Source organism: Tachypleus tridentatus, chromosome 1, assembly GCF_004210375.1.
Source record: "Tachypleus tridentatus isolate NWPU-2018 chromosome 1, ASM421037v1, whole genome shotgun sequence".
Taxonomy (NCBI): Eukaryota; Metazoa; Arthropoda; class Merostomata; order Xiphosura; family Limulidae; genus Tachypleus; species Tachypleus tridentatus.
In genome coordinates, this window is record NC_134825.1 from 179,828,836 (window position 1) to 179,852,351 (window position 23,516).

The 23,516-nt window shown below is 34.6% G+C and overlaps 2 long non-coding RNA genes across 4 annotated transcripts in view; both read right to left on the reverse strand.

Annotated features, from left to right (window-relative positions):
* LOC143231718 (uncharacterized) overlaps positions 1–21,230 on the reverse strand; it is a 41,305-nt gene extending 20,075 nt beyond the window's left edge. For 2 of the 3 annotated variants that reach the window (XR_013017129.1, XR_013017135.1), the window contains exon 1: positions 19,965–20,570. This is a non-coding gene — a long non-coding RNA (uncharacterized LOC143231718). The other variant, XR_013017136.1, reaches the window with a different exon arrangement.
* On the reverse strand, positions 1,118–3,704 carry LOC143231729 (uncharacterized). The gene is made up of 2 exons (XR_013017138.1): positions 2,726–3,704; positions 1,118–2,242 (listed from the first exon to the last, which is right to left on the reverse strand). It is a non-coding gene; the product is annotated as an uncharacterized LOC143231729 (long non-coding RNA).
* Positions 21,231–23,516: the final 2,286 nt, after the last annotated feature.

Sequence of the window (23,516 nt, forward strand, 5' to 3'; positions counted from 1 at the left end):
CCTTTCAGTCGTTAGGGCATTATAATGTTACAGTCAAGCCCACTATTCTTTGGAAAAAGAGTAGCCAAAGAATTGGTGGTGGGTGGTGATGACTAGCTGCCTTCCTTCTAGTCAACGCTGCTAAATAAGGGACGGCTAGCGCAGATAGTCTTCGAGTAGCTTTGTGCGAAATTCAAAACAAACAAACCAAGTCAAACACACGTGCGCGAATGTCATTAAATGATGTCTTTCATGATATAAAACACTTCATTACACAAACAGTCTCTGACACTGACATTAAATACCAAATAAATCTCTTTAGTTATTCTTTGGAACAGCTAGAACTTATTAATGACTCGTTTTGGTACAAATCAAAACACACATTTAGAGGAGATTACCTTTAACAGCGTTCTGAAGATCATGGTGTGGAAGTGTTTATGATTGTTTAATCTTTCCAAGGATTAACATGTTGCTAGTGGTCCTTCTATTGATTGACAACGTGAACTATTTCAAATGATGTGCTTCTGTGTCATCAGTGTAAGTTAGTTTTATACTTCTGCATAATTTATCATTGAAAGAAACTAAACAAAATAAAGTAAAACAAAAAATATAATCTATAATACGGTGACATTATGTTGAGTTATCTACATTCTATTTGAGAACGGCTTTTATTGATAAGGAGAGAACAACGTTTCGACCTTCCTAGGTCATCTTCAGGTTAAGAAAGAGAGTTTGCAAGTGACCGTTGCTGGACACAAGTCTTCAGGACGAGAGTTTCAACAGGTGTGACAGTTATTAATTAGTATAGGTATAAAGATGTTCCTTTATATTGGTTTAATTTTGGTTTTAGTTTCTGCAAAAGTAGGGCATCTTTCATTTTACGTTTGTTTATATTTGTTTCCATACTTAGTATCTGGGTGTTTTCTATGGTAATGCTGTGTTTATTTGATTTGCAGTGTTCAAAAACGTGTGAAGGCGTTTTTTGTTGTTGTTGTGCTTTGAATCTAGTTTTCATTTTCCCGCTTGTTTCTCTAATATAGAAGTCAAGGCAATTATTGCATTGTATTTTATTGTTGTGTTTGTCAATGCAGTTTTTACTCATAACAGACTTTAGTTTTGTACCTGGTTTTTGAATAAATTTGGTGTTTACTGGAATGTTGTGTTTTGTTATAAGGTTTTTCCAAATGTTGATTATTTTTTTTGCTGATGTCGGGAACATGTGGCATTCAGCAGCATGAGGTTTTGTTGTTTCTTGGGGTTTATTGTTGTTTGTTTTGGTGTGTGCGTATAATTTTTCCACTTTTTTTTTTCGGAAATTTGTCGATAAAACGTTGTTTTATTTTGTTGATTTCATAGTTAATTTTATCAGGTGAACATAGTTTTGTGGTTGTGTTTATTTGGTTTCTTAATATGTTGTTTTTGTTTTGTTTCATGTGCCGAGTCCCAGGGAATGTATAATCCAGTATGGGTGATTTTTTTGTGGATTTCTGGTTTAAATTTCATTTCAGTTCTAGTGATCTTGAGGTTAAAAAATGTTATTTGGAGAGTTTTTTTTTCTGTTCACAAGTGAACATATTGTAGGGGTGAATAGAGTTAACGTAATTGAAAAACTAAGTGTGTATTTTGTGTATGTGAATTCAGCATTTGTATCATCAACGCACCAGTACATTGGTGGATGGAAGGCTGAATTTACCGCTTGAGATTCAGTCGGTGTTATAAAAATGTTGGCTAGAACTGTTGACATGGGATTTCCCATACTTAGGCCATTTATTTGTTGGTAGTTTTGGTTATTGAACATAAAGTTAATTTTGGTGGTAGTGAATTCTATAGGGGGTTGCTAATTGGTTGCTGGAGATATGTATCAATCCCGTACCCATTTATACTGTCGTCCCTAAGACATTTGTACGGCAACGGAGAGTTGAAAACTCTTTTTACTGACCAGAAGATGACCTAGGAAGGTCCAAACGTTATTCTCTGCTTATCAATAAAAGTGTCAATACCCATAACTGTCGTACTGAGATACATTTTTATTTCAATTGAGTTTCTTGTCATCAGAAGTTATGTATATTTTCACTTATCTTTCAGATTTGAACGTGATAAGAGATATAAAGCTATTTTTATTCTTTTTTATTATTTTGTTTTATTTCCATGATGTTTTTATTTGACACTAGTTCCATCTATCCGTGAACCTTCATCACTAGATCAAGATTTCCAGTGAGTGAAATTAATGTTTGATAATCTTGTATACATGTTACGAACACTCCTGAAAATATCAAAATCATACATATACATTAATCGTAAGATCTTTGTAGTGATGTTTTAGTACGTCTATCTACCCGACTAAAAGTTATCTATGAATATCTAATTTGCTTTGTTTTGTTTGGGGAGGCACAATGTCAAAGGTGAGCCATTAGTGGACCTACCTACAGTTAGTTATTTCGAGATTCTTAACCATCAAAAGGCATCGTTAGATATTGTAGATTCATTTATAGCCTCAACTGCAAGTACAATAGAAATCTATATATCAGTCGAACCTATTAAAACAAATAAGTTTCTTTAACACCCCCCCCCTGTTCGACAGCCTAGACTATATGCAAGTTTAACAGTTGTAAACATACTCGCATCATATATAGAACACCTATATATAATTTAAAAACATGTTTAACTGACGCAGAGTTAAGTCTTTGAGAGCACCATATTAAAAGGATTTTATTCTAAGAGTAATCTAAGAATTCCAACTTAATACCTGATCTTCACATTATCGTTTCGTTTTGCTTTTGTGATTTCGCCAGAGTGAATAAGTGATTAACATGTCGTCTTCTTCCAGAAATTACTACTGGAACAATGCATAACTAACGAGTTTTCTTTAATCTTCCACTTAAACTTTCAGAAAAAATAGTAACAGATGATTAAACTAACAGACATTACTATCCGGATGTTTAATTAAAAACATTTAAGTCTATCATGACAATAAATTTAGAGTTAACATATTTGCATCTTCACGATAATTCTTCAGCGTTATTTCCGTTTTTCTTTAAATAAGAAAATACAATTATTAGATCACACTATTTCACTAGTGTTATTTTAAAATTTGCCATTCATCGTTGCCGATACGACGCCTCTAATCGTTCTTCTAATATCCAGTCTCAAACTCAAACTAACGTGCCAGGGGTTTAGTTTAGAGAGAGAGAAATCAGAAGAGTTCTCTCTCCAACTGGGGTGTTCAAGAACGTTGTGGTTCCTCTTCGTCCCCTTTCGCGAGTTATTAGGATTTTTTTTTAATTCTTTTTTTGGGTGGAGGATGTCACTAAATGTTGTCTTGGGTTGAGGCAAAGGCAGCACCGGAAAAAATGGCCGGGTCCCGTCCCGAAAGGAAGAAGTCAAGTAAATATGAACATGGCTACAATTCAATTCAAACGACCCAACTCAGGGTCTGGCAATAAAGTTCCCTGGGCTGGGATCTAGAAATCCAATGCCTTAGTATTTGCTGTGGTGGGAAACGGGAGTGCCCTGAGAAAACCCACTTTCACAGGACAGGCGTCGAAAGTTTTGCCTGTCGTGTTCCCGATATATCCCGAGTTCTACTCTACCTACCATCCAGCATACATTCTTGCGTCCTTCCAAGTCGCTAACTACGCAACGAGTCACGAAAAACGCCTTAAATAACACTCATGGGCCTTTTCACTGTATTCTAGAGCAACAAATAGAAAACATAGCTCTCATATTCTGACGCAAAGTTTCAACTTCTACATCTTTATTAAGCACCAAACGTATTTAAGAGTTATTAACATTTGTTTTTATAAAAGGTTCAAGGAAAATTGTTTAACATGCTTGACGAAAAGTCAAAAGAACATTTTAGAAATTTTGCGGAAGTGCACAGCCATATAACAGCTATTACCAAACTTTTGTATTGCGAAATAATATCCCGTATCGCCATCTATTATCTCAAACAAGAACAAAAAGAAAAATCCTGTTGCATTATAGCGCCATCTATCATCACGAATATTATTTATAAAATTATAAAAGGAAAATCCTGAAGTATTAACTAAATTTAAGTTTTCCCGATATACAAGCCCAAACTATTTAAAAGTTGTCTTTTAAACAATTTAGAGTTATAATCAAATATATCAAAATCTAGTTGATTGTAAACTTGTTTAGACCTTGTCCTACGTGTTCAAAATTACGAACAAAGCTCTTTCAAATATTTGATTAATTTAAAATTATTAACCAAAACTCAATCAACGAGAAAATGAACATACTTTTAAATTTAAGTTTACTCGATAAAATAGGCAAAATAAAGCAATATTACTTTTATGTTTATTTCGGAAATATAGCACATTATGACAAAATCACACAAAGTTCACACTTCTACGTTAGAAGTGCTTGTAATAATTCACCATATGATTATACAAACAAATCCACAACTCGCAATGATTTCAAAATATATTCTTTTTCAGTACAAGTACATTTAGTATTTCTTTCCCTCCGTACATTTTGTTTTACATATTAAACCACGTATTGTTCTTCTTGAGGACAAAAAACCCACTTGAAACAAAAGTGCATCTCGGAATGGTTAACTTGAAAATGTTTTTGGAAGATTGAAACGTTGTTCTCTGCTTTATTAATAAAAATGTTAAAACGCATAGCAGCCATGTTTTGTTTGTTTTATAATCTGTAATGATATATCCTTACATGCAAAAACATGTTAGCATACATTGTAACATTGAAAGTGAATAAAACAGGTCAGCAATTAGCTTCACTTTGTTTAGTGTAATTATTTATTTTTTAAAATAAATTCAAGCAATGACATGAAAAATAAAATTATTTCCTTATTTTATACAACTTATTATTTACGAGTTCGTAAAGATAATATATATTTTAAAACTGCACCACAACTTTAATTATATCATGTTATACCTTCAATTTGTTTATTAGTTCTTTTTAACATAAATTTGGTTTTATACCTGACTCATAAGAGCATGCTTGTAATCAAGTTAAATTTCTCAATTTACACAAATGCATGTTGTTACGCAATGATTAAGATGACGCAGCATGCAGTCTCCTGTCCCTGTTACTAAATATTACGTAGGGTGAGTCATATTCTGTCAACACAAAATGATAAACTAAACTGTTTGTTTGTTTTGGAATTTCGCACAAAGCTACTCGAGGGCTATCTGTGCTCGCCGTCCCTAATTTAGCAGTATAAGACTAGAGGGAAGGCAGCTAGTTATCACCACCCACCGCCAACTCTTGGGCTACTCTTTTACCAACGAACAGTGGGATTGACCGTCACATTATACACCTCCACGGCTGTGATGGCGAACATGTTTAGCGCAACGCGGGCGCGAACCCGTGACCCTCGGATTACGAGTCGCACGCCTTACGCGCTTGGCCACGCCAGGCCGATAAACTAAGCCTACTGCAGCTAAAACTACTTTCCGATGCACTGCAACGAGGGAAGGCAACATGCGTGAAGTACTGACAATAAAGTAATCAGGTGACCAAGGACTTACGACTAACCTGAGGTGTTTATTTTATTATTTGAGACAGAAAACCCTAACCAAAACAGAATAACAGGACTGATCCGCCGCCAGGATCTACTGCAGCCCACACCTGAACTTGTAGACCAGAGTTGAATTACAATAATTTTTTTTCCAACTGATATGCTTGGCCGGAATAGCCTACGACAACGTTTCTCATCCTCCATGTTTACTACTAAACGCAAAAGTAAAAAACTCAGATTGAAATAGCTAACATTCCCAAGCTATTGGCAACGTAGATAAGAAAACTGTACTGATTCGAGAATGAACAGGGCCTTCGCTTAACTTTTTTAAGGAGTCAACAGAGCTCACAGAACAAGTATTTTTAGCGGTAAATCCTATAGTTCATTTAAAATGTACTCTTTCGTGCAAATTCTTATAAAAATTACGGAATAGAAAATTTTACGTAAATTAAAAGAAATGTAACAGAATTTGTATTGTTGTGAATTCGTATTTCATAAAATATGTACAAGTCAAACCATTTTATTTTTTTCAAACCACTTATTTTAATTCACACATGATCTTTAATTTCTCCCTGAAGCATGGCACAACAGTAACTTTCTGTTTCCCTTTGAAGAAAATCTTTACGTCACTGTCAGTGTAATCTAATTTTGTTCCTACATAACCCTTTACCATCTAGTTGATATGTATTTGTGAATAATATGTCAAACACATTTAGTGGAGAGATGGAAAAATCATACCATTTACATTACCACTGACTTTATAGCAATTAGTTCTTTCACATCTTAAAACAGTTGTTAATTAGTTGTTCGTGAATATGAATTTGTAGTAAGCAAATTTCTAAAATTAACAACACATGGAAAACATGTAAATAGCTTTAAAATGGTTAGGTAATGGTGAATTAAATTTATATTGATGTCCTTTTCTAATCAAAATAAATAATGAAGGTATTTCTTTTGAGGATCATCCACATTGTGTGTGTGTGTATAAAATAAAAAAGGGGGGGAGGAAATGGAGCAATGAACATGAAAAAGAGGAAAATATGTTACAGGTTCAAATGCTGTTTGTGAAGTTAGGTCTACCAGTGATCACAGTCTACAGCAAATCCTACAAAAGAAATGAACTGATCTGTTACTTACATGACATTTACAACATGTTAATATTTTCCTACATTGTACTTTTGAAAGATTCTTATCTCTTCTCACACTTCCCATCTTTCTATGTTTGTTTGTTTTTGTGTGCCTAATCTTGATTTGAAAATTAGATTATACTGCACAGAAAGAACCAGCTGTATCAAAAGGACGTGTTGAATCCCTCTTGATGGAGGATTTTCACATTTTCATGCATGCTGTCAAGCAGCAGTCTTGTGTAAAAATATGTGAAGGCAGGTGAGAGTATCAAGGCTAGCAAGGAGTAAATATTTGTGCAACCAGAGGGCAGTACAAGTAAAAAAAAATGTAAGAGGTAAGAAAAGATCCAATGATTGAACATGTTATAACAATATCATAAGATCTCAGGTAAGATATTATATCTGAAAAGAACCAATGATAGAACATGTTATAACAATATAATAAGATCTCAGGTAAGATATTATATCTGAAAAGAACCAATGATAGAACATGTTATAACAATATAATAAGATCTCAGGTAAGATATCTGAAAAGAACCAATGATAGAACATGTTATAACAATAAGATCTATCTTTGATATAACATACATGCATTTTTAGCAGAATATAGTATCCAATTTTAAGTATTGCTGCTGTAGTTCTGTTTTATGTCAAGAATATATGGCATTAATTAAATTAATATATTCAAAATATAGCAATACATATTAAACCAAATAAAATAAAACATTTGACAGTACCCAGCCATATTGGCCAGTATTGATACAGCATGAAGTGAGGATGGGTTATGAAGAAACAATGTAACGATACTACCTCATTAAATTAACTTTAAATAGGCTTTAAAAGGAAGAAAAAAATATATCTGACAGAAAGACTCAACTATCTGCACCAAACATCCCATAAAAAGTTAAAATTAAAGTAAATTTAGTAAAATTCATAAAAGGAAATTAAGGTAAAACAAAACAAAGTTATTTACATTTAGTCTAAAACATTAAAAGAAAAACTACAGTTATAGAAGTCATAAAGAACTTTCTGCAGAATAACTGTAATTATCATAACCTGCTAGGAAGACTAACAGGAAAGTAAAGAAACCACCTAAAGTTGGCCTTTCCAGTTCTGGTTCTGAGTCATTTGATGTTATGGCCATTTTCAAAAAATAAAGTAATAAAAGTTTTAAAAGACATGCAGCAAAATTTTAATAATAACTCACCAGGATGACTAACGGGTAATTCAAATAACAACGATAGTCACCTGAAGTTGGTTTTCCAGTCCTGGTGTCGAGTTATTTAACGTTACAGCCAGTTTCTAATTTCAAATCGAACTAATTGGACTTGGATTCTTAAAATGGAACTACATTAAAAAAGGTTGAATGTAGAAATTAAAACTCTTAAATGGCATTAAAATATTAATGGTCACTAAAAACTAAAAACTTTACCAAGATGGACAGTGTCATCATCACCAATAACTAACGTCATGGATAACATGTTTAAAATGGTGCTGTTGTTGAGAGTTGTAACAATAGCAAGATAGTAAAATGTGGCTTATTGTGATCTGAGTGTTACACAGACTACACACTGGTGCATCAGTTCCAGATAAATGATTAGTTAAAAAACTGTAGCCAATGCGTAGTCTAGTTAGAACAACTTCCTCTTTCCAATCCTTATGGAAGCAAGACGGCCAAAGTTCAATATAGGGTTTTATTTGGAAAAGCTTGTTTTCACATTGCTCACTTCAAGTCGACTACCAGCTGGCATGGAGCAGAGCCTTGAATACAGGACCATAGTCCATGTATGGAACAGGCACATTGGTGACAGTGCCAGAGCAAGTAGATTTAGCTGTGGTGTTGGCGAGCATGTTCCTGCTAACACCAACGTGGCTTGGAATTCAGAAAAACTGGACAGAAGTAGATGTTAAAGAGAAATGGGCCAGTTGGTTTTGAATATTGGCAAGAACAGGGTGTGAACCAACGTGAAGCGATTCCAGGGCCAGTAGAGAACTAACCGAGTCAGTAAAATAGTGAAGTTGGAGTACTGCTTAGCTTTAATATGATCCAGGACAAGAGAAATGGCATACAGTTCAGCAGTGAACACAGAAGCTGCAGGGGAGATTCTGCGTGCAACCACCGAACCACAACAAACCATGGCAGAGCCCACAGAGTCAGCTGATTTTGAATCATCTGTATAAATGGCAATAGAAACACTAGATATTCGGCAAAAGCTTTTACCTAGAGTATAGGCGATACCCAGGTATCAGCTACTTCCTGGTCATCAGAGAGTAAGATTGAGAGGGAACAGAATTATATTGCCCACTGACCTTTCAAATCTTGTCCCATTTGACTTTGGAACTGGTGGTAGAAGATATGCTGGTTGTGAACTTAATTCAAGATTCCTTCTGGCTTTGATGTCTTACCCACCGAGCATGTGCATGGATCCGCTGGAAAACGATGTGGTGTGAGAGTGTGGGATACCAACGAAAAGTATCCCAGGCCCATTTTTGAGTCATGGACAAGTATATAGTGGAAAACGTGTCAAGGTTTTAAGAATACATTGAGCAGCTGCTTGTATAATACAGTGGCTGCTGCCACACAGTCGTCTATTGATGGCTTACACACAAGGACAGTTCTGCGAGAGCAGTGAAAGAGGGCCAGTTTGTCTGATCCAGCTTCCACCGGGGCACGTGGGTTGGGTGGCATTGACCACAGTCAGTCTCTCTCATAATTATAGGAAAATGATCACTGCCTCGTAAATTATTATCAACCCTCCATGAAAAAAGGGAGAAAAATAAAGGGGAGCAAACTGAGAGATCAGTAGCAGTAAAGAACTGACTAGGTGGATGAAAATAAGTAGAAGAACCAGTATTGAAAAGAGAGAGGTTGTGATCAGAGAGCATATGCTCTACAGAGGGACCCCTCCTATCAATATCCTCAGAGGGGATGATGTCCATTAAAGTCCCCAGGATTAAAAAGGGAGACAGCAGCTGTTCAATGTGAGTACCAAGGTCTGATTGATCATATGTCTCTCCAGGTGACAGAAGGAGAGAACAAACAGTAATGGTATGACCCAAGGAAACACGGATAGCTACGGGCTTCAAGGGTGTGTCAAGTGGTAAAGACAGAGTGGATACATGCTGATCACCCAAAATTGCCACCCTTCCATGCACTTATCCATCACACAGCCTGTCATTTCTGTACAAAGAACACTGCCAAAAGGTGACTGTATCAGCAGGTTTCAGAAATGTTTCCTGTAAGGGAAGACATACAAGATGGTAGGAAACAATCAGTGTTTTGATGCCATCCAGATTAGAACATAAACCTTGACAGTTCCGTTGTATCAAGGTGACCATTTTTAATTACGTGTCGGCAAATTGGGTAGAGAATCCTTCTGTTTATGACCACATCTTTTTTCCTTACTGCCCTTATTTGAGGGAGGTCTTTGCTGTTCGAAGGGGATTCTAGTGACTGAAGATGCAAGTGAATGATTGTTTTGCACCTTGAGGTGGGAGAAGAAGATGTATCTGAGGAAATGCCTGTACCGGAACTAAGGGATGTGGATCTTGGGGTTTGGTGGAATGTATGTAAGGGACAGAGATGGGTGTTGAAGTTGACCCATCAACTTTTTTAGCAATGGAGGTCAAAAGGCTTTTCACTTGTTTTGAGAACAATTCTTTTGGAGGCACAGAGAGATATGTATGCACTCTCACTGTAGTTGTGGAACGAAGTGCAGCAGCATATGTCCACGATAAAGTGGTGGAGAGCAATTTTCGAGCCTCAGGATAACTAATGTTATGAATCATTTTCAAAAGCTGCACATTTTTATCTTCCAACCATTTAAGGCAAGAATGAAAGTAGGACGGGTGAGAGCCATTGCATTTGATGCAGTGAGGATCCATTTCACACTCATAGGCATCATGGTCCTTGCCACCACAATGAGCACATGTCAGGGAACAACAACATGACATCTTTGAATGACTGAACTTTTGACACTAGAAACATTGAAGAGGGTTTTGAATGTGTGACCATACCCTACAATTAAAATAACCTGCCTTAATGGTGGCAGGTGGTCATAGTGATGCAAATGTCAGAACAAGGATACTGGTTGGCATTGTAATTCCATCTTTGCGACTGGAGATACGCCTCACTGCAGAAACTCCTTGAGTGGAGAAACCAATGAGAATCTCTGACTCGGGATATTCTTCAAATCCCTCTCAACAATAACTCCTCATGATGAATTCAAATTAGCATGAGGTGTAACCTCAATAGGTATATCCCCAATTGCCTTTGAATTCAAGAGCAGTTCACTGTGTTAAAATGTGAATGTTTCCACCAATATGCCACCAGATCTTTACTGACTTTGGAGAGCCAGCAAGTCTCTCCAGTCCCTTCTGAATAAAAAAAGTGGACATTTGCCCTAAAGATTTGTTTGAAAGAGAATGTAGGACAAAAAAATGAAGTTCAACAGGTGGTACAGATGTTGAAGATTGCTGCTCAGAAACTTCAAGACAGTTATTTACCTGTAGACTGTTTTGATTTAAATTTTTATTTGGAAAATTCATAATAAAAAAAGGGAAATTTTAGTGCCAACTGACCCCACCCACCGTGAAGACCTACGAGGGGATGCATTAAAATGTGAAACAAGAACACTGCAGCAATGCCAGGGTTTCATGAGCACTATACCCAAACACCAGCATCAGATACAACATCCACAATGTCTGTTTAGAACATCCAACACTGGTACTTGGTTGACCCTAACCCAAGTGCACCACTCCAAGGCAGCCCACCTTCAGGAATTCAAAACCATAGTGGTGTGTTGGGGTTGGACCCTCAACCACCAGGATCATCTCCTCCCCTTCACAGGTTGCCACACATGGCAAACACATGGGTGGATGTTCAGATCCAAGAGGAGGTAAACTGAAAGAACAGAATCTTCCCTAGGAGGTCCCCTCACCACATACTGACAGACAGAATGGCAAAAACATTATAAACACAGCACTAGGTAATAATAATAATCTAAGTTAAAAGTCCGTAGACACATGACATAACACAAACACAGTACTGCATAATAACACCTTAATAGCTAGAATTTCATAGAAATTTGATACTACATAAACATAGCACTGGATAATAATGTCTTAATGGTTAGAAGTCCATAGAACCATGACGTAACATAAAAACACAGCAATCAATATTAACATCCTTTATCCATGACCTATGACAATTACGGTCAGTATTATTTAGTGATAATCTGAAAAGTATAGCTATTTATGACCAAGACAAATACATTTTGTATAAATAAATTAGAACTGCACATGACCAAGGCAAAAACATTCTGTACAAATAAAGTAGAACTGACATGACCAAGACAAATATTTTGTGTAAATAAAGTCCATGACTGACAGTCCATTACAATATAGTATTACCAGCTGATAAGTGCCTATATGATCTTATGAAACACCCTATTTCTACATAGCCTGTTGCAACTAGTAGTAACAATCATACAATTGAATGCTAGTGTGGAATTGGACTGACAGAATCACAGCTGTTTGGGTAACATTTGTCACAAAGTGGAATCCAATGAAAGTAAGATGTTAGGGATCCTGGGAAATAGAGACAAATCTGTAACTAAAGTACCCTTCTCCTCATAAACCAGCAGATGTGGTTAAAAATGGCCAAGGGACAGGAGATTACTCCCTAAAGAAAGCTGTCTGAGCATGTAAAGAATGTGAGAGAAAAGCATTGGTAGAAGTCATAATACTGGCCCATAAAACGTCCTCCAGTGGATAAATGGAATGGGCAGAAAAAGCAAATGTGTTGAAATTGGTGAGATGTAACTTAGAAGATACCTCATGTGTAAAAACCAAAAGTATGTAAAATGTACATTTCAGAACCATCTTCTATGAGAATGGGAAAAATTGAGGAAAAGTGAAGGATCCCATTGGAAATACGGTCAAGATGATCACCACAAAAGGAGGTAAAGTGGGTCAAATAACACTTCCAGGCCTGACAGACCAAACCAAATTATCAGATTAAAACTGATTGCAAAGGTGAAAATACATGGAAAAGAACCCTTTCCTAGCACCCAGAAATATAGTAGGAAAGAACCTATAAGGATATAAGAGGATCTAAAGGGAGAGAGAAAGTTCTACGAACATGTTAACAACTCCAACTTTTGACATCAACATAGCAGCAGCAAAAATATAGTTCCAACAGGAAGTGGAAAACCAAGAAATGTAAACAGACAAGAAAGATATATAGTCTATCTCTCCTATCACATAATAAAACAGTAAATCTCACAGCCCAAACCAGAAAACATTCAGGAAATAGGAGAAATTAAATAGTCCCCCTTCCACATACATGGTAGAAGTACACTCAAGGGGGGAGAAGGAAAGTCCCAACATTCTCACAAATCCAAATGATTCATGGAAGAAAATGAGTCAGATCCATGTTGGGCTCTTGAGTAACCTATATAATAAAGTCAGAAAACAAAATCCAACTTCCACCCAGCCTCAACAAAAATACACAACTTCAGAAGCCTAGGAGAGTGTTTCCATCTCTCAGTGGATAAAAACATAAACAGCTCCAACTAAAATTGTCCCCACCACAGAGAGACACTAAACAACAAAGGTATGAGAGGTCTAATTAGCCACCATGCTGACAAGAGTAATAAAAGAATTCATACCCACAAATATCATATCTAATACAGTTTTTATATATATGTTGATTATAATTACACTGAAATCTACAAGGCATAACAAAATTCACAAACCATAACTTCAACATAGAAAATCACGATCTATGCTTTGTCAAGGAAAAGTGATTACACTATTTAACTAAGGTACTTTTTACAATACTTGGATAGATGGCACATTGATAAGGGTGGAGAAAATTGGAACTCAGATGTTGCCAAAGACATTGAAGTGGGTCAATGTTTAGATAATCATAGCATATGTTGAAGAATAGCTATATTGTCAGCAGATGGTAAGGATGTTTAGAAAGAATAACTGCATCTGCAAGAAGAACAAAAGTGCATCATCATTTCTATCTTTGTACAAGGCTTTAATGAGTAAAATATGTAGTAGGCAGTGTATAAAAATGTTCAGACAAATAAAAGAAACTGACCCAATTCCACTTTTTCACATCATTAATCAAATAAACCCTTATGAAGATGGATGTGTCTGAGGATCACATTAGGCATATAATGCTTTAAGAATTTATAAAAGGCAATAGCAGAAACGACATTAAACATGGTAAAAATACAGTATGGTTAACATTCATGAAACTTATTTAGATTTAACTTAGTTCTTAAATCTATATATGAATGTTGGCAACCAGTATTTGATGGTGATTTCTTTGATAATTTGCAACTCCTGGATGTTAATCTTGAGAGCAATTTATGTATTATTTGCATCTTTAAAAACATATTGGTTAACCAACTCTTTTAAGACCAGGAATTTTATATTTCTAAAAACCAAGCATTATTATGAATTTACGAAAATACCATGGTTTTATACTTGATTTATTTTATATTTTATTACAGAAAGGCTAAAACATGTATTAGTTGATTCAGTATTACAAAATCTCTTATGAAAGTAGTCCACAAAGTCCATGGGAGGTTTATTTTTGAAAGACATCCTTTTTGTTAGGATGTGATAATAATGATAATTCAAAGTAGAAGACTGAGAGTTAACCTCCAGGTTAAAATGCACATGAACAAATATTAATAAAACAAATTATCTATTAAAAATTATGACTTTTCATGTGCAACAGTCTTGTAATGTTTAGTAAAAATCTACCAAGTTTTGTGAATATACACTGAATATATTAGAAGTTGCTAGCATGTAAATTAATGAGTACAAATAGTTATGGGTTTGGCCCAATGGGCCTAGGCAGTTTCAGTAAAGTTCATGAACTAGTATAAAAAATTATGAACTGAAACATTTACCATGGAATGATAAAATCTTATATCAATATATATTAAAAGTTACAAGTTTAGATTATAATGCTCCAAGTCAACTACCAGCTGACACAGAGCTGAGCCTTGATTACAGGAACATAGTTCATGTATTGGATAGGCACAGTGGTGATAGTGCCAGAACAGATAGACTTAGCTACGGTGTCAACAATCTCATTCCCGCAAATACTAATGTGGCCCAGTATCCAGAAAAACTGGATAGAAGTACATGTCAAAGGGAAATGGGACATTCGGTTTTGAATATTGGGAGAACATGGTGTGAACCAACATGAAGTGATTCCATGACCAGTAGAGCACTGGCAATTTGAGTACTGCTTAGTTTTACAAAACCCAGGGCAAGAAAAATAACATACAGTTCAGCAGTGAACACAAAAACTGTAGAGGGGATTCTTCGAGCAACCACAGAACCACAACAAACCATGGCAGAGCCCACACAGTCACCTGAGTTTGAACTGTATAAATGGGAATAGAAGAATGGTTCAAAAGATGTTCAGCAAATAGCAGACAGTATTTCCAATCAAGCATGTCTACCTTAAAAATGGTCATATTTGGGAACTGTAAGAAGCCATGGTGGGATTGGTTGACCAGTGGATACAGCAATGGTATCCAAGGATAAATATGAAAAATTATTTTGATTTTATAAGTCTATAGCTGCCGTTCAATATACCTCATGCTCGACGACTGATGTGAGAAATGAAAGTCATCGACATAGAGCCCATTTGTAACAGTGAGAGAGAGTTATTCAGTAATGGCATTAATTTTTATACTGAAAAGTGTGAAACATAGAACACAGCTTTGAGGGACTCCAAGAAAAAAATGGAAAAGTGTTAAACCCACACAAACTTGGAATTGCCTGTCCATTAAAAGTGTTCAATAAAATGGCAAATGGCCACATAACCCATATATATGGAGGTCTCGCAAAATGCCATACCTCCATGTTGTATCATAAGCCTTCTCAATGTCAAAGAACATTGATACAAGATGTTGTATCAGGTGGTCCATGGTTGAGTGTTGTCAGCAGAACCCACACTGGGTGGGCAAGAGGAGGTTCTTTGATTCAAGGAACTAAACAAGACAAGCACTAATCATCCTCTCTAACATCTTACAGAGACAGCTCGTCAAAGCAATTGGATGGTAGTTTGAAGGAATCTTGGGATCCTTCCAAGGCTTAGAAAAAGGTAGGTGCCAGGCATTAGAAAAACATTTTCCTGCCAGATCCAGTTAAAAACAATTAGAAAAATAGCAAGAGAAGAAGATGATAGATGGCACAGCATGTCATAGTGTACATCATCTGGTTCAACCAATGTACTGCCAGACCAATGAAGGGGCAGTTTCAGTTCCACCAGTGTAAAGGGACAATTATAGTTATAGAGACAATCACCTCAAAATGAAAGAGATGATTGTTCAGCCCAAGTCTTGATGGCTAAGAAGAAGGAAGAAGAAGTGTTAGAGACCTGGCAAAAGCTTTTACCTAGAGTATCAGTGATGCTCTGGGTATAAGTTACTTCTTGGTCATCAGGTGGCAAGATCAAGAAAGGGACAGAATTGTATTGGCCACAGACTTTTCTAATATTGTCCCATATGACTTTGGAACAGATGGTAGAAGATATGGTGGTTCTGAACTTAATCCAAGAATCCTTCTGGCTTTGACGTCTTATCCACCTAGCATATGCATGGGCCCGCTGAAAAGCAATGCAGTTCAAGAGTGTGGGATATCTTCAGAAAGTATCCCAGCCCCATTTTTGAGCCTTCAGTTCCACGTGGCAGGCAGGATTCCACCATAAACGAGGATATAGTGGAAAATGTGTCAAGGTTTTAGGAAAACACTGAGCAGCTGCTTGTATAATACAGATAGTTGCTGCTGCCACACAGTCATCTATTGATGGTTTACAGATGATGACAATATTAGCTCTGCGAGAGCAGTGAAAGAGGGCTAGTTTGCCTGATCCAGCTTCCATTGGGGCACGCTGATCATGTGGCTTCGACCACAGTCAGTCTCTCTCAAGATTATAGGAAAATCATCACTGCCTCGTGGATTATTGTCAACCTTCCATGAAAAATGGGAGAATAATGAAGGGGAGCAAATTGAGAGAAACAATCATATTAAACATTTTAATGGTTAAAAAAAAGGCAAATGACAATCTCATTGTATGTGAACTAATTTTAAAATATGATAATTATTTAACATAATATATTATAACACTTGGAATACACAAACACTTTTGAAAGTCAGAATTCATTTCATCTTCATTTAGAAACTGTGGAAGCAAAAGAGCACATTTATATTAAATCAGTAATTTAGTCTAAACGTATTACAAGCTCAATCTGTTTTATAAATAAAATACTATTAGCATGCTGAAATAGTTCCTCAGAGCAGTGAACTTTCATATTAATACAAAGTAACTCCTTTGATTCTCAACATAAACAAGAACCATAACTTAAAGTTTTGAAGTACAGGAATAGATCTACAGTTTAAATTCACAAACAGCAAAATAATGTTTTGTTATTTCAGTGATATTGAGAAACAAAAAATGTGTGTGATACAGCATTACATTTTTCTGTTGATGTATACACACCCTGTACCAGTGTGGGAATTACAAAGACATGTGGGGGTCCCAACTGTTGCACCATAATAAAATGTTTTTGCAACACTGTTGGGTAAATCCACTTGTCGTACCAAACAGCTTTAAATGTCAAGTCAGATAAATCCAATGATGGCATCCAAAGAGTTTAAAAAAAAATCCCACTTGCCAGATTATAAAAAGGTTGGATGAGAAAAAGCATAGACTTGCAAACAATCTGTACACTCGTTAAGGTCACTTCACTTTCTCTTACAATCCTGTTCTTATTGTGTAAGAAAGGATAGTATTTATTCAAAAGTATTCAAAGAGCTACTAGGATTACTTCATGAGTAGAAGAACTGAATCATGGGGATGGGTTAATCATACAGTCTAAGTTCAGTTGAAGTGCACCTTATAAGTTATATTCAAAATTGAACTAAACTTTATTAACACTTTTCAAACTAAACTTTATTAACTATATGTTAATAAACTGGACATTAGAGCATATTTATAATTAAAAGTTTTATATTATCTGATGTTCATGATTTAATATGCCAGTTATGTAGCTTTGTGCTCAGCAGCAAACAAAGTAACATTTTTATTACTTGGATAAATATAATTTCCAAAAATAGAGAAAGTTGTTATCTCTATTTGCAATTAGTTTATTATTATAGTGGCAATTGATTTAGTTATAGTTTTGATTAGACTGTATAAATCTAATCAATGTAAACACTGCTTGAAGGTAACCAATTACATTTTCCAGTTCTAAACAGTTCTCTCAGTTGTTTAACATGCAAGTGACACTACAATACATACTACAATAATGTGAAGAGGGAACCTTGAAGTCATTTCCACATAGACCACAAATTATTTGTAGACACTAGAGGAGTATATTTAATAAACAAACAATATTGTCATCCCAAACTGAGACAAATACCCTAATAATACAATTCTATTTATACGTATGATGTAACGTAGGTTTTTCCATACCTACTGAAAGAAATCCTCTTACTTCGTAAACATAAAATTCAACTTCCAGAAGAAACTCACTTCCTTCCCCCCAAATCAAATACACAACAGAATGTTTCAAAAATTTACAAACAATCACATTTAAATACTTTTTCTCCATAACATTCCTTAATTGTTTCTAGCTTCATGATAAGAACAGAAATAGTTGTTCACATTTGCACAAGATATTGAAAATTTGTTTACTGACTACAAAACTTGGTACCAACAGAGACCAATTCTGAATAATTTTAGTTGACAAGTTGACTTGTTCCCAAAATTCTGCTGTCATACCATGACTGAAAGCAATGATGAAAAGACAGTAAAAGATCATACTTATGATGGATGTTGTGAAATAGTATGTTTCACCATAAAACCCATTCTTAAATTGTTTAAAATCATAGAGTGTATTTTAATAAGCTAATTAATTTTCTTTGCTCTTACAAAAAAAATAGTAAATGTGTCACAAATTAGCCTTAATATTTGCAGAACAAGTGTCTAATCCTCCATAAAACTCCTCTCCTGTTGATCTTGTCAGTGAAAAACATTTTCCAAATTCATGTTCACTCATTAAACCTTTTAAATTAAAGACTTTCTCAAAAGCATCATCTTATCATCACAGTAATCACTCTAGTAGGTCTCAAGTCTTTCCAAACATTTGAGTTTGTTTGATTTTCATTTTATAAAATTTCATACTAACAACTTTAGTTATACAACATGAATGTGCAACCTGTTTCTGTCAGTATTTTTATCACAATCATTGATATGTATTTATGAAACTAAATACATTTAATGAAGTTAAATAGTGCATTAAAAACAGCAAACCTAAACCTCTGACTAATTATACTTGTTTGTTATAACTCAAAACATGTGAGAAGTTGTGGACTTGAGTACCCACACCTTCTCTCCTAATTTCTAATTCTATATCAATTGCTACTCTTTATTTCTTATGTTAAGACTGGCAAATAGAGATTAAGACTGATAAATGGTGCATCCCCACTGCAATGTGGGTCCTATTTCTTAGTCACCTCCAATACCTGGGGTACATATTATGATCCCACACTGTAGCTTGTACCCTGGGATATTTTCAGTCAATGCAGAATTTTTTTTATTTAATTTGTTTTCCAGTTATAACAAACTAACACATGCGTCATTTTATGATTACTGATATTCCATTTCTGCCTTTACAAATGCATCATTAATGTAAGAAAAAGGTATAACTTGCAAATGTTTAGGTTTCCCATTTAATCCCATACAGTTCATCTGAAGTATATAAACAAGCTTTTGATACATATAAATATCACAGGACCCAAAATAAGACACTGATAAACTTAAAGTATAATGGTTATTCTAATCAAATGATGCATACTTTATACCATACTCTTCTTCCTACGTAATTAAGTTTTTATTCACTTCTGGAACTCTTCCAACTAATACAATAATTTAGTTTCATGTAGAATGACACAAAAACATTAAAATGATGAACATCAACAGAGAATGTATAATGTATAAAAACTATAAACCTCACAAACAATATTATAAGTTGGTAAGAATATAAACACTTTATTAATATTGTAAAAACTTCTAAGTGTCAAACATTATTGTGCTGTCAGTAAAAATATTCAATACTAAATATTAAGCTATTTGTTAGATCTCAAGCATGAAACAAGAACATCATAATTCATGGTTTAATTACAAGTACTCAATTAACAAAATTAAAATCATAAAACATTAGAAAAATGGCCCTGTAAATATCATAATACAATATATGTTATTCATTTACTCAAATTATTGTTAATATAGTTTTCTGGGATTCTTAACTTACGTTCTACTCGTAATGTGAGGGTCGCGGGTTCGAATCCCCGTCGCACCAAATATGTTCGCCCTTTCAGCCGTGGGGGCGTTATAAGGTTATGATCAATAACACTATTCGTTGGTGAAACGTAAGCCCATGAGTTGGCGGTCGATGGTGGTCACTAGTTGCTTTACACTGCTAAAGTAGGGACGACGAGCACTTAGCTCTCGAGTAGCTTGGCGCGAAATTCGAAACAAACAAATTCTTAATTATTACTACATTTTTATCACATTGTTACAACTTCCTTCGCGCTTTATTACTACTAACTTTACAACTAAGATTATAATTAAATCTAAGCCTGGTTACAAGAGGCCTACATATACATAACAAGTTGGTGTGTCACTCAAGTTTCCAGATAGCTAAATTTGGCTCGAAATCGAATAAGACATCCAATTTCATTCAGTTCGAATCGGATTCTGAGTTATAATCTATCTTTTCTTCATTGTTTAAGTGTCAAATATGTCCGCATAATGAAGATATTCTAGTAATAGCAGATTAATAACATATTACTGTAGTGATTCATAAAAAAAAATAAATAACAAGATTCAAATGATTAACACTAACTACAAATTTCAATGACTACACTTACAAATTATATCCTAACTTTAGCATGCCGCCTCATCTTCACAACTTTCACCTTTGAATCAGTTTGACCAATAACAGTCAAGTAGCTTTTGTGACGACTCCACATAGACTACATTTTAAAGAAGCATCAAAAACAAATTAATAAATGTGTTTCTTTTGAATAAACATATTTGTAAAAACTATGTGATTTGAGAATAATTAATAATTATAGTTTTTTTTTCATTTTCAAACTGTGATACATGCATGTACACACACAAAATTTAAAGTTTCGTTTGTTTCAGAAGGTTTTACGTAAAGTTATTGTTGTTTTGAATTAAGCACAACGCAATCCGTACTCTACCTCACCAGAAACCCGGTTTTATTCTGGTTGGTCTGCAGATATTCCGCTGAGTTACTGGGGGACGAAAGTTACATTCCCCAGGTGAGGTTCGAACTCACAACCCCGGCATATCCCACAAGTACTATCTTATAAGTACCAATGCGCTAACTAATTGCGCCACTGAGAATTTATACACGCCCTTCTAATCAAATAAGTTTCTACGCATAGGGTATTCGAACCTGCAACCTTTACATTACTAGTCAAGCGCCTTAACTACCTGGCCACAACGAGCCGAGAAACTTTATTTACCACTTAAATGTTCTCAATAACACATACATGAAAATGTTTCGTGTATCCTGGAGCGTTCCTTTGGCTGTTACGGTGGGGACACACGACTCCTATAGTTAGTTATTGTTTATAAAAGAACTTATTACATAATTATGTGTTGTTTGTCAAGTCCAGATTTATATACACCTCTTGAAAATCGAACCTTGTTTACGTTTATTTATAATAGTGTTGGTTTTCAGTGATTTACAGCTACATTATGGCAGGTTACATGATCTGAGTCTGTGTAGAATGGGGCATTTCCTGGTGGTGATAATATTTCTTTCTGTAATATGTTCTCACCATGCACAGAAAGTTGGCATTTTTACATACGTAGATGTATATGCAATATGAAAAAATGACAGATTTTATTGTACAAGAACTCTAAAGTTAGAAAGCGTGTGTGAATACAGCTAAGAAGGAATTAAAAATAGGCTTTGTTTTCTACATGGTAACAAACTATGTTGATAATTCACAAGAATACTTTTATGAGAAATGAATTTTGCACTGACTTTCTTCACTTGAAGCGTTTTGAATTTATATTACAAGGTCCATCTAAAAATACGAGTTTATTATATTCAAAGTGACTGTACAGTATCTTGTGTGCTGATGAAGTTGTGTAGGCTCATACATCAAAAAAATAATTTTAGTTTTCAGTTTCTCTTTTAATGTACTCAGCTAAGAAAATTTGTAATTCAATAACATAACTTTAGCTTTACGATATAATATTTATTTTGCATGTAAAGTATATTTATTATAAAGAGCAACATAAGCTATAAAATATATAAAACCGAAACTCATGCTTCAGATAATACAGATCATAATGTTATGAAACCAAGCATACATAAAATATTACTGTACATTTCTCTGTAGATCACTAATAAACATGAGGCTCAGGAATCTGACTGTGTTATTTATTAGTAGCAGTTATTTTGATTGTTATTAGTTTTATATTTCTGTGGGTCTTATGATAGGCTTGTTCCCATTCCAAAATATTAGTTCACCTGTTATAGGATACTATATTTGGATTGTATGCATTCCTAAATATTAGCTTGACCAATTGTTGGAAGAGTTAGTTACATGCATGTCACGTGAGATCTTATCAATGCAATAGAGATAGTACTCCACCTTTAAACTGGATTAAACGACTGATCGCAATATAACATATTCATGCTTTAATGTCATCTATTGGTGTGAATTAGTAATAGTTGTCTCTGAAAGAAAACTTTAAGGGAAAATATGAATTTTAGTTTGCTTTATGATTTTAAATATTCAATTAAGCTATACCTGTGGATAATTTCTTTAAAGTTTTTCTTGATTTCATTTTTTATATTGTTATTGTTAGTGTATTTCTATTCGTTATGCTCGTTCAAGTTGTTTTCAGAAGACACCAATGAAAGTGACTTAGGCGTATTGTCAATCATCCCCATTCGACTTATAATTCACAATAGAAAATGTAAATAGATTGTATTTTAGAAAGTTGCAGACACCTACAAAACTAGGTTATCAACACTCTCCCTGTCCACTTCAGAATATTTAAAATTATTACCACTAACTTATCATTACAGCAAGAACTACAAAAATATATATTTTAAATCTTAACACAAGAGCTACAAAAATAGAATAATTAATCACATTAGTTAGTTGAATGTTACTATTAAAAACTGTTTCATTCTTTCACATATTATACTTTAAAGCATTCTTCAAAATTAAAACTATTAGTTTGTTGTTCAGGTCAACTGAGTCGGAATGAGGTCAAAGCAGCTGTTCGATTATAACTACTTGACACTGATGCTCTGACAAATAAATCAGGGTAGTTCTATGACACTTTTGTTAATTCAGAAGGTGGAACAGTGAATAGAGAAAAATTATATATTTTTTTAAAATTTTATATACATAATATGTAAAGCGACATGATATTTCGGTGAGAATACGAGTTATCATTTCCATATTAAATGATAGACATTTAGAAAGGTAGTTACTGTTTGACAGACTTGTAATAATCATCTCTGACAGAAATATGACCTTCAATGTTGTTCAATAGTTTGTGTATTTCAATCCATCTCAATCAGAAATGTCACTTTTCCTCGTGAGGATAGCGGTAAATTTTCGGATTTATAAAACTAAAATAAGGGTTTCAGTTCTCCTCGGTGGACACAGCTGATAGCCCGAGGTGTTTTTGCTATAAGAACATACAAAGAAAAATGTTATTTACATTTAATAAGCTTAAAATACTGTTATACACTATTTTTCTCCTTCAAACCCCAAAGACCGAATAAAATGTAGTGTTACAA